This window comes from Chlorocebus sabaeus, chromosome 26, assembly GCF_047675955.1.
Source record: "Chlorocebus sabaeus isolate Y175 chromosome 26, mChlSab1.0.hap1, whole genome shotgun sequence".
NCBI classification, from domain to species: Eukaryota; Metazoa; Chordata; class Mammalia; order Primates; family Cercopithecidae; genus Chlorocebus; species Chlorocebus sabaeus.
The window spans coordinates 53,717,557-53,730,163 of record NC_132929.1 but is presented as its reverse complement, the minus strand read 5'-3'; the positions used below and the strand labels follow the sequence as shown (position 1 = coordinate 53,730,163).

At 56.2% G+C, this 12,607-nt stretch overlaps 1 protein-coding gene across 2 annotated transcripts in view; it reads left to right on the top strand.

Annotated features, from left to right (window-relative positions):
* Window positions 1-12,607, top strand: part of LINGO1 (leucine rich repeat and Ig domain containing 1) — a 207,317-nt gene that overhangs the window by 174,138 nt on the left and 20,572 nt on the right. The window lies entirely within an intron of this gene.

The window sequence follows — 12,607 nt, the reverse complement described above, 5'->3', positions numbered from 1 at the left end:
ACCCCGCTCTACTTTCCGCAGGTTGAGTAAATGTGAGGACTCTGCTGCCAAGTTTAAGCATAGAAAGAGAGCTGGGCACTGGTCTGCTGAGTGGCCTGGGTAGCTCTTGGGAGAGAGGCAGTGATAAGGAGTGGGCCTCAGGACCATGCCTCCACCTTATCCCACCCACCCCACTGTGTACCCTGGGGTCTTCTGCCCCAGCGTCTTGGGCTGTGATGTGTGGAGTCCCTGCAAGCTGGCTAGCCAGGGCTCCTTCCTCCCAATGCCCTCAGCCCCTGGTGTGGGGAATGGGTGGGTACTGCTCCCTGCACCGCCCGTTCTGAGCATGTATGTTTGGGAGGAGGGGTGTGTGGAAGTGCAGAGAGGGGTCCACAGCCTGTGAGTCACTGGGAACTTCCTGAGAGCGCACCAGGCCTTTCTCCCCACTCCTGATGAGCCACCACCACCGTGCAGGTATTTATGGCTGGTTTTCACGCCCCAGCAGGTGGTGTGAACACACTGTGTCTGAGTGTAAACACCCATGTTTTGATTTGAGAGTGTGGGGAGCCCTCCCATCGTCTGGGGCCTTCTAGATCTCTCCACCTCGGGCTGCCGGCCTGAGCCACATCGTTTATCCCATAGAGGAGGGGCCCTTTATCCAACCCTAAACTGCTTATCACCAGAGCCAGGCCTGGCTGCTGGTCCTGGCTCCACCGGTGCAACTTACCTCACCCCTCTTAGCCCCAGTTTTCTCGTCTGTGAAATGGGCGCAGCAGCCATGTCTGTGTTTGCTGGAGGGATTGAGAGAGCCAGCCAGCACTGTGTCCCTCAGCTTCCGAAGTGGCCAGTGAGAGGCCAGCCCGGGCTCAGCCTGCCCCTGGGCTTAGCTCTGCTCTGGGGCCCATTTCCTGTCATATTCTGGGTCCACGTCATGGGCTCTGTCTTGCTCTCCTGGTGTCACTAGCACCTCCACCAATGCCATCCTTATTTCCAGCTGACAGAAATACCACAGGCAGGTGGTGGGCTCAGAAGAAGCAGATAGATGCTCAAGCCTGTCTGGGGACCCCTGGAACCAAGGTACCCCTCCTCAGCCATCTGCCCTGCAGGCTCGGGGCAGCCGTGTTGAGGGGGTTGTGCTTCCAGGATGGCCTGGGCAGAGAAGGGATAGAGAGAGAGGGTGCAGCCCAGGTACAGCTGTGGCTCCTCCAGCACAGCTGGGAAGCCCTGAATAGGAGCTTGGGTCTTTTGTCTGTGGACTGATGAAGGAGCTGAAGAAAAGTTCTGCTCGGGACACCTACCCTGACACACATGAGAGAGACACCCCACACACGTTTAACGTGACACATACCACAGAGCTCTACAACACAACACACACGACAGAGACACCATACACACATTTAGCACGACACATACCACAGAGATCTACAACACAACACAGCTACGTATCCCTCCTAAACTCCCCCAGAGTAATACATTCGCAAAGCAGACACCGCTGCCCCAGCTGGACTCATGGTCACAAGGGCTGTCCCCTGTAGGGCTCATGAGTGCCGGGCCCTGCCCTGCGACTCTGATGGATTCTCCCATCGTGTCCTCACCACTCTTTGGAGCAGGTGCCACATTCAGGAATGAGGGCAGAGCAGGGAGGGACTTGACCGTAGTGCTCTGCCCAGCAGAGTCCACATTTCAGGAGGTCCTTGAGCCATTGCACCCCGCCCCCGTTTCCCTGTTTACAGCTGTCACCCCCTGCCCCTTCCCATGCTGGAGGAGGATGAGGTGGGAATGAAAAGTGTCCTCCCTGGAGGCGGCAGCAGACTCTTGGGAAGGAAGTTTTCCCTTGGGTTTGCTGCCCCTGGGCCAGGGCTGTGGCTGCTGCTCTCTGGGGGGTAAGCCCTGAACCATGGTGCTGGGGTGGCCACCTTCAGTACCCCCACCTCCATGCCCCCCATGTGATGAGGGAGTTTGTCAGACACTTTGCCCATAACCAAAAGGATAGCATGCCCAAGAATGGCAGGGAAGGGGGTGGCAGGCCAAGGAGCCAGGAGAGCCCCTACAGAAGCTCTGCAGGTCTGAGGCTCCCAGCTTTCCCTTCCGCCATCCAACCCCGATGGCCCATGGGCCTCTTGGCTCCTCCCTGGAACCGGACCATTGCTGTTGTCCCAGCAGCCCTTATGAAGGTCTGACCTAGACAGGGAGGGGAGAGGGCCCTTCCCACTGCGGACCTCCCTACCCTGAGGTTTGCTTCTGTCCTGAGTCCTGCCCCAGGGCCCTGGGTCTCCCCTGACCCCGTGGACAGCCCTGCTCTCCTGCCTGGTTCAGCCCACAGCACCTGCTGTCCTGCTCCCAACACCATCCAGGGGACCTGAAAGACATCTCCATCCCCTTTCTGACCAGGCCACCCCGATTGATACTGTGCCAGCCCCAGCTGCCCCCACCCTGATAAGCGGGTGACAGACGGGCAGGTGTCCAGGGCACAGGGAGTTCTTGGGCAGGAAGAGAGCTCCTGGGAATGCCACACCACCACACCACAGTGCTATCAGAGAGTGCGCTGAGTGTGAGTCTCTGTCTCCTCCCAGGGCTAAGTCCAGTGGTGTGGGGAGAGGCACCAAGCCCAGGCTCCACAAGCTTCCTTGCTGACTCGCTGCATGGCCTCAGGCAGCTAAGGCACCTCTCTGTGCATCTGCAAAGAGGCCTCAGCGGGGTAGACCAAGGCTGCACAAGTGAGATAAGGGGGACAGAGAGGACCCCTGGGAGAAGAGGCTCAAAGCATATTTGATAAGAATTTTGGGATTCCCTCTTTTCCTCTGGGAGAAGGGAACCACTTGCAGAAGTAATGTCTTGCTGGGGGATTTCAGGACCTGGAGAGGAGCCTGTCTGCTGCCCAAACCCAAGTGGCAGTCCCAGCCTTGCTCCCTGTGAGGTATGGAGCAGATTATGGGGGATCTGAAGGGCTTCCTAGGGCCAGGTTGGGGAGAGGGGCACCTTCCCTACACCCAGACTGCCCTCCTTGCCTTCATATGGCCCTTGGCAGAGCTGAGCACTCCATGGGCACCTAAGTATCCAAATTAGGCTGCCTGGAAGGGAACATCTCAGAGAGACCCCCGGCCTGAAGGAAAGTGGGCTTCCAAGCTCTCCACATAGAGGAGCCAAAATACCAACCTTCCCAGCTGCTCTTTCTATCCTCCTTCCTCCCTCTCCCCACACCATGGGGCCTCTCCCTGTTGGCAGCTCTGACTCCGGAGGCCTGCCTCTGTTTCCCTTCTCCACTCCCTGGGGGTGGGGGTGCCCTGTGCATGGTGAAGCCTAGGATGAACCAAGCCCTGGCAACTGGACACCTTCCCCCTCTGTAGCTGTCTCCCTCCCACTGCTGTCCTGGACTCAGGTCTTAATGGAGTGTAAACAGCCAGGCAGAGGGAAGCCTCATTAGGCCTGATCTAATTAGGAACCCCTGAGATGGGGGTGGAAGGCGGAGGTGGAGGAGCGCCCCATTCATGAGGGCCTACTGTCCACAAGAAATGTCACACGCATATGCTCTTAGAACCCTTTCCACAACCCTCCAAGATAGGCATGAGTATCCCCAGGTGGCATGAATGGAAAGTGGCTCAGAGAGGGCAGGTGACTTGCCCGAGACTACTCCGCCAACAGGTGGCTTCCCTGGGAGGTGCACCCTGAATGTCCGACCCCAGTGTTTAGTTCTTCCCAGCATCCCAGCTGGCCTCAACCTATCAGGCTTGGCAGGACCTCTGACATCCTCTGTCGCAGGTTTGTCCAGCTGCTGTCTGAACCCACAGTGCCGGGACAGTCACAGCCCCGTTTCTGGCTCTCTGTGTCTCTGGGCCTCCTCTCTCTCCCAGCACCACCTGACTCCACAGTGGGTCAAGATGGTGGGAGACGGGGTGTGGGGCCAGCCAGGCTCTCAGCCTCCTACCACGCCCACCCCTCATCTGTCTCCTTCTGTAATCAGGGAGGGTGTAGGGGGAGCCCATGCAGTGCCAAGAGGCCGGCCGCCCCTTCGTTAGTCTTAGCTAACAAGCTGTTTATGGGTGCGACATGACACCTGCTTTCTTCTTTGTAACTTCAATAATTTATAGGCATATTAGCGGCCAAGCAGCCGCCCTGGGTCCCAGCCAGACGGGCCGGGGCGATGCAGCCGGGTGCCTCTGCCGATATTTACTCTCTCCCACCATCAATTATTAAGGAACCCTCCTTCATTTTTGCACATAATTACATGCACCGTTATGGTTCAGACTCCCCTGCGCTTAATCTCTCTGGAGAGGGGCCCAGCCTGCCCAACAGGGCTGAGATGGCGTGGGGACCTATCGGCTGGAGAAGGCAGGCAGCCACCCTACCTGGGCAAGAGGTGGTGGCAGCCTCAGCCCCGCACCCTGCTCTCAGCTGAGCTGGTACCTCCTTGGCCAACAGCGGCCTTCCTCAGGGCTGGCTGTCTCTCCCTCCTGTCCATCCCAGGGCCCAGCCTTTGCACCTGCTATTCTGCCTGGAGCACCAGCCTCCACCTTCTGTGTACCTGACTGATCCCGACTCACTCTTTGGTTTCAGCTCAGCCATTGCTTCCTCCTGGATGCCTGTCCTGTCTGCTGTGTGTGTGCAGCCTCACCCCTACTTCTCCCACCTCAGCCTGGATCACACTAGGTTGAGTCTTGCCTGCCAGACCATGGGCTTTGGAGCCCAGAGAAAACTGTAGCAAATGTTTGGCATTTGATGAATGAATGAATGAATTAATGAATTAGGAGATGGATGGATAGATGCCTCCACCTGTCTTACCACCAGTCAGCCCACTGAAGCATTTGCCTTCACCCTCCTCCTCCAGGAATCCTGTTTGCTCCACCTCCTCCGGACTCCTCCAGACTCTCCTGGTCTGTGCTGAGATCCCCCAGTGGGCACCAAGGCCTGGTCTCTCCATCTGTGTCCCCAACACCAAACAGAGGACAGGTCAGAATGGAGGGAGGGCACATCCTGGCAATCTCAGCTGTCAGTGTGACCTGGGGAAGTTGCTCACCCTCCCTGATCCTGTTTCCTCACTGCTAAATGAGGATAATAATAGTCCCTGCTTTACAGGGTGTGATTGAGGCTTGTATGAGATAATTTGTAAAAGCACCTAGTATGTGGCCTAGCATGCCAGAGGTACTCAAGTAATATCCTGAACCTCACCTGTTGTCTGTCTGTGAATTCAGCCCATGTGAAAATGAACCATACTGAATTATGTTGGATTGAATTGTCTTATTTACACCTTCTCTTGTCCACACTTCTTTGTTTTTAGTCTCCCCTGCCATGTAGCTGGCACCAGGCTTGGCTCACAGGGTCTCTGCAAATATTCCAGGTTGATTAATCAAGACTTTGCAAGTCTCTCAAGCCACACCTATCAAGAGAAAGGAGTGAGTGTCTCCCAAGCCACGGAAGAATAAACTGAGGCCAGGGAGATAATGTGGACTCCTCCAAGTTAATGACAGAGTGAGGAACCAGGCCCTGGCTTCGCACTAGACTGGAAAGCCCAGGAATATCTCCCTGGATTCTGTGTGCCTCAGTTTCCTCTCATAAGAAGAGATAATAATAGAAGGGAGCCCATAGCATTGCTGAGAGGATTGAGTGGGTTGCTGAGTGAGTGGATAACACACTTAGAACCACTGTGCTGCTCATGGTGTGGGGTTCGAAGTGTGGGGATCAGGATAGGCCTGACTGCCACCTCCCTTTCTCTCTCCCTCGAGGTGACAGTCCTCTGGAATTGGTGTTAATCACTGTTCTGCATGTTTTAATACTTTTTCTATATTTGTAGGTATCCATGTTCAGTTTATAGAGTTTGGGGCCTGTTTTTAAACTTGAGATAAATGGTATAGCTCGTACATATGTTTTTTCCTCCACATCGTGTTTATGAGATCACCTATGCTGATGCAAGTAACTCCAGCATAGCTGTTTTCATTGCTGCATAGTATTCCATTGTGCGAATGTACCACGTTCTGTACATTCCTTTTCCTGATGATGGGCACTTAGGCCCATCCTGTGTTTCGCTATAACAAATAATCCCGCCATGAGCGCTCCTCTGCTTGCCTTCTTGTGCTCATACTTTAGGGAACTGCTGGGTCGTAGGGTGTGCATCTTTTCACCTTTACTGGATAACCACCAAGTTGCTGTGCCATTCCTTGCCCCTCTTGAGAGCAGACACTTCGCCTGCCGTATCTCAATGCCCTCGCCACACTGGGAGAAAGGAGTTATTATACCTATTTTACAGATGGAGCATGGGTTTAGTTATCTATTGCTGCATAACAAATCACTCCAAAACTTAGCTTAAAACAGCAAATATTTATTACCTCCCAGTTTCAGTAAGTTGGGAATCCAGGTGAGGCTTAGCTGGGTACCTCTAGCTGAGGGTCTCTCACAAGGCTCCCATCTAGACATCAGCCAGAGCTCCAGTCGTCCCAACGCTCAACTCAAAGAGGACCTGTTTCCAAGCTCACTCGAGTGGCTATTGGAAGGCCCCAGGGCCTCATGGGGGATTGACTAGAGACATCAGTTCCTTTCCATGTGGGCTTCTCATAACATGGCAACTGGCCCTCCTCATAGCAAAAAGCAAGTGATCAAGAAAAGGTACCTAAGATGGAAACCACAGTTGTTTTGTAATCTAATCTCACAAGTGACATTGTGTCACTTCTGCTGTATTCTATTCATTAAAAGTGGGTCCACTGATCCAGCCCACACTCAAGGGGAGGGGATTACACAAGTAGGGCAGGGACCACTGGGAGTGGGCTTAGGGGCTGCCTATTACTGGGCAACTGAGTCTCAGAGAGGTAAAGTGACTTGCCTAGGGTCACACAGGAATCAGAGACAGTCAGAACTGGAACCTAAGACTGCCTGGCCCTGAGGCTGGGCACCTTTCGAGCCACTATGCTGTCTTTGACTTAATAACAGGCTCCAACTTAAGTTAATAAACAAGTCTCTTGCACAACAGAACTTAAGGCAAGCGCTTAATGAATGGATTGCTAATAGCGCTGCCTATTTACACACATTAGCTCAAATACCCCCTGACATGATCCATGGGGACAGCCGAGCCAGGCTCTCAGAAGGAACCTCTCTGCCAAGCACAGAGCCTGAGTTCCCATGGTGCCAGGGAGTCATCTCTTTACATTTTCTATTTGTTTTTTGTTTGTTTGTTTTTGCTCCTAATTTAATTTTTTTAATGGAGTGCACACTTCCTTGACTTCTTAAGAACAGCTAACTGCATCCTAACTCAAGGTCAGGAACATCGGGTGTTTTCCTGGAGGGACTTCAGCAGGTAGTGCTGAGGGACGCTTCACTGACTGGCCCCAGACCAATTTCTTGCTTCTCAGCCACTGTAGACACAGCAGCCAGGCCACCCAGTGCAGAAGGGCTTAAGTTAATAAACTCAAGTGCAGAAGGGCTGTGGCAGCACTGAGTGGGGGCCAGGCCCAGACCTCATTTCTCTGCCAGGGATTCTGTCACGAGTCCTCCAAGAGCCTTTGGGCCTCCCCTGATTCCCGGTGAGATTCCCAGTAGGGGAGGCTGCTGACTACGTTACTTCTAGACAAATGACATGTCACTGGTGCTGAAACATTTCCACAGAGGCATGGGTGGCCAAAGCCCCAAGGTGAGAGAGAGTAAGAAGTGTGGATTCAAGAGTATCCCTGCCCCCATACCCTGGCCCTCCTCTCTAGGGGAATCCACTGGGCCTTCCTGATTAAGAGACTTCAGTCAGGTGTAATTTACAGACATCAGACCCTCTGGAATCAGGGCTCTGGGCTGGCTGTGGAAACTGGAGGAGGCAAGATCAATCCATGCCCTCAGGGTGTTCCTGATTCTCAGGGGACAGAGAATGTGGTCCAGATGTCTCCGAGTCAGAATGCTAAAAGGGACCTTAGGATACAGTCCTGACTTTACAGAGGAGGGGTCAGGAGGCAGCCAGTGACCATGACAGTCAGTATGATCACCTAAAAATACCTGTGTTTATCAGGCTCCTACCGCATCGGCATCAGGTAGATACCAGCCACACATTAAGTCATGAGACCCTCACACCACCCCCATGAAACTGACATTATCTCACAGAGGAGGAAACTGAGACTCAGGAAGGTGCCCAGGGACACATAGCCCCACCTGAGGGAAAAGTGAGGTTCTCAGAGCAGGTTTTTGGAAGGAGGGGGACACACAGGGACTTGAATTGGAAGGGGAGAGGATTTGAGGGGCTGAGAAAGGTGTCGATGACAAGACAAGCATGAAGTAAATGCCAGGGAAGAGGATGCCCCAGTTAAGGGGGTGGGCCTCCCACACCCTTGCCCTTGAGTCTTGGCCTCAGCCTACACCCACCATGGATGCTCCTTGGGAACCTGCATATCTCCACACCAACTTGGGCCAGCCACTGTGGGAAGAGGACCCCTCCAGGTGAGCCCCTCTGCCTTCCCCATGTTGGATGCCCCATGCAGGATGTGGAGGATCCAGACTTGGGCAGCAGTGGATGAGGGACTTTCCTTTAAGATACCCAGGCCTGACCCTTTGTGACATGTTTACATGGGAAGCTCGTGTCCTTGAGTCCCCTCTGACTCTCGAGGAGGGGGTCAGGAGGGGACAGCAAGGCTCTATACCTGGCCACATCTCCAGGACCACCTCCAAGAAGGGACTGTCCCGCTAGCCCCTTCAGGTGTTTCCATCCCTGGCTGGCCTCCACAGTGCACCAGCACACGGCCTGACCTATGGATTTTCTGCCACTTCTCGATCCACTTCACTCTAGCCTAGTACTTCATTACACAGCGGCCCCAGCAACCCCGGCATGGAGGGCTGTGGGTCGCTGTGGTGGCTTCTGGAGGCTACATGGCCCCCAGCTTCTGGGCTTCAGCCTTTTAGGGGCTCAGGGTCATCCAAGGAGCCCTGAACTTAGAGACCCCCCAGGGCAACCCCTCATTGCATAGCTGGGGAATCTTTGGCCCAGGGAGGGGCTGTGATCCCCTCAAGGTCATACAGCAAGTTAACAAGTTAACTTGTGGCATAAAGTAGAACACGGGGTCCACCTGAGCACCCAGCTCCACAGGGCCCACCAGCTGGATGTTGGTTCCACCTCACCCCCCCAGCCCTGCTCCATGCCCAGTGCCAGCTGCCCAGCCCCCACTCGCCACCCAGGCTCCTGGTCTTTGTTTTTCTTGCTAATTAGAGGTCTCAGCAATGACTCTGCTGTCCCAGCCATTTTAGAGCCGTCATTAATTTCAAGTGCCTTCAGAAATCATCATTGTAAAACCCTGCGAGCTGCTGGGATGCCAGTGGATAGGACCAGCACAGAGCAGGCACGTAGGCAGGCCTGTGTGTGCCACCCTCTCCTTTATGTGCCTGGGGGACCCTTGGTCCTCACCCCAGCTCCGCCGCCTGCCTTCTCAGCCTCTTTGTGAGAGGAGAGCAGGACTAACATCAGATACACACAGAGCTTCAAAGCCCAGCTGTAACTCATGCACAGAGTGAACTTGAGCAAGTCACCAGCCCTCCCAGAACCTCGGTCTTCTCATTTGTACAGTAGGGACAGCAATGCCAATCTTGCAGAGAGACGAAGATGTGAAGTGTGGCTGAGTCTGGCTTATAGTAAGGGCTGAATACATGTTGGAGGGCCTCATCCCCTCCTCCTGTGTTCCCCGGCAAACCCATTCCAGCTTCTCCGCTTTGCAGTGAGCAGTCAGGCTGGCTCCTTCCAGCCACCGGCTCCTGCTTTATTGGGACTTGCTGAGTTCTCAGCCTGCAGCCAGGGTCTGCCGTGTGCCCACCTATGAGACACGCAGTCTCAAACCTGCTCTTGGGAGCTCCTAGTGTAAGGATAGAGGGAAAAGACTGGGGCCCTGCCTCTAAGGTCATTTCAGTCTGGGGAGAGGAGGCAGGAATAGAAGAGATGGGTCTTGGTTAGGTTTTAAAGCACAGGTAGAAATCAGGGAAAAGGCATGGCACGAGTGGTTCAGCGGCCTGGGGTGCGGGGGAACATTCTTCAGCTGTAGCTCCTGGACATGATCCCCTGGTTGTGCCAGAGAAGACTTGGACTGGGCCATTCCGCTGTGTCACATTCTCCATGGGCCTGGGGCCCCTGAGAGGACTCTGCTGGGAACCACCCCACCAGACAGGAGAGGAGAGATTCCTCTTCCACAGCTCATGCAGAGGTGACTGGTGGGGACCCAGTGACAGACCCCCTTTTCCTGGAGTCTCTAGGTGACAAGGTCAGGCGCCCATACTCTCACCAGGCCCAAGCGAGACCCTAAAAAAGCCCTCTCCTCCAGGTTGTTCCCCCAAAGCTCCCCATCATTTCCATTGGAATAAAACAGGGAGAGCTGGGAGAGGTCATGTCTTTTGGAGACAAAGGGAAGGGGTAATGGCTTGGATGCCATTGACAGTGGAGAACCGAGGCCAAGGGGCCCGTCCTCCCAGACACAGCTCTGTGGTCATCCCTGCTGCCTCCGAGGCGCGGAGGGATCATTGAGGGCTCCAGAATACCCCAACCCAGGACCCCAGAATACCCCAACCCAGGATCCCAGCTTCCTCCGGTAGCACCTGGGGCTTGGGGGGTGGAAGGACTGGTCTCTCCCCCATTTCTCCGGCGAGATCACTGAGGCAGGGAGCAGGTGAGTCGGGGGCGGAGAGATGTGGTGGCCGCGCCTTGCGTGCGTCAGTCACCGCACCAGGAATAGCCCTCGCCCCCGCCCCCGCCCCCCAGCGGGACTGCGCGCCCGCCGGCTGCCTGGCGGAGCCTTTACGCAGGAGCCAGCGAGCGTCTATTCCTGTCGGGCTGGTGGGAGGAGGCGGCGCGGGAGGGCGGGAGCGCACGGGTAGCTCACAAACAGCCGGGGTGGGGGCGCTGGGGAGTCTGGAGAGGGGTCCAGGCAGCGCAGAGTTGAGGGACCGGGGAGCCGCCTGCGCTGGGCCCTGAGAGGGAGGGGGACTCCTGTGCTTCCCTCCCCGCTTCCCCTCCCACCTGTAAGTCCTTCTGCCGAGCCTGCCCCCTGCTGGTCCACTCAGCCCTAGAAGGCGAGTCCAATTCCCTTTCTGTGCCTTGCTGTGTGTGCCTTGCTGGCTGTGTGACCATGGGCAGAGCCTGGAACCTCTCTGGGCCTGGGTTTTCCTCCCTCTGTCACAGGGGAACAATAGTGCCTCCCCCAGAGTTGCTGGAGGGTGAACATACAGTTCACAGTTGAGCATATCATGGACACCTGCTAGGAGGCGGCTCTCGCTAGGCCTAGGATGAGGATGGGAGACAGGAAAAAGTGCTCCAGACAGGACTGTCCAGAGCAACGGTGTGCCAGAGAGACTGAGAAGTACCCAGAAATGGTGCAGCTGGAACAGAAGGTCTGTGCAAGTCTTTGGGCTGTGCTTGAGGCAGAACAGCAAAGAAACAAGGTGCTGTTGGGGGTGGGGAGAGGTCCCTCTGTGGCAGCCAGGCATCTCTGCAATGTCGTCGGGCAGGGGGTGTCACTGGAAGTGGGATTCCAGGGTCTGCCCCAGAATCGGAGAGGCTTTAGGCTAGATCCCCTCCCCCAGCCTCAGCTGACCCTGTGGACTCAAGCTATTACGATTATTCTTGTGCTAATGGGTTGTTCCCAGCAGTGGAGAAGGGATGCCTGTGCCGGGTGGTGTCAGCATTGATGGTTATTCTAATAAAACTGGCTTGGTGTTAAAGGGCGTCTGGCTTCAAGGAGATGGAGGGGGTAGTACAGGGAAAAAAGGTGAGGTCCTGAGAGTGGTAACCTACTCTGCAGGCTTTGCCAAGACATCCCTGCTGGCCTAGTTTCTGTATCTGAGTTTCAAGGAGGATCTGGATCTCCGAGGAGAGGTCCCATTCCTTGGGCCCATCTGAAGTTGTGGCCCCAGCCGAGGATCCCCGGGACCGTTCCGGGAGGAGGGAACAGTCAAGCCCAGACGGAGGCTCTGCGCTGCCCTCTGCTGGCCGCTGGGTGCAGGGCCTCTGGACGGAGCGGGTCAGAGAGGCCTGCCGCCCTCTGCTGGGCAGGAAGCCAGGCTGGGCGGGGACCCTGGCCGCGAGGAGGTACGCGAGACCCCGCTCCTGGGTAGAGCTGCCGGGCCAGCGCGACTTCCTCGCCCTCCCCTGGAGCTTCCCATTCAGACTGACTCGCCCTCCCGCGCCAGGATGTGGACCCTGCAGGCTCACTGACTTTCCGAGAAGAGGGAATAGGGCCAGGACGGGGGCTCCCGGTCGGCCTCCTATGCCGCCTTCCAAACAACCCTGTTCGGGTGGGGAGCCCTGTCCGTCCTCGTGCGTGTGTTCGTCCACAGCCCAGTTAACACGTGTAAACACACTCGCGCGCTCACATGCACACGCATGTGGCCACACAAAATCACACACAACGGTGTGCGCGCATACACCCAGGGAGGACCACACGCCGGACTCCCAGAGACCCGGCTGGCCCGGGACTCGCCCAGAGCCCCGAACCCGGAGGGGCGCGGCCGTGTGCAGAGCTGGAGCGCCTGGCTGGTGCGCCCCTCGCCTGCGCCCCCCTGCCTGTTTCGCTGCCCTAAGCGTGCAGGGCAGCGGCTGGGGCGCCCCTCGCTCTCCACCCCCTCCGCTGAAAGGAGACGAGTCACCCCCCAACCACCACCACCAGGTTTTGCGGCCGCGCCTTCTCCTCCC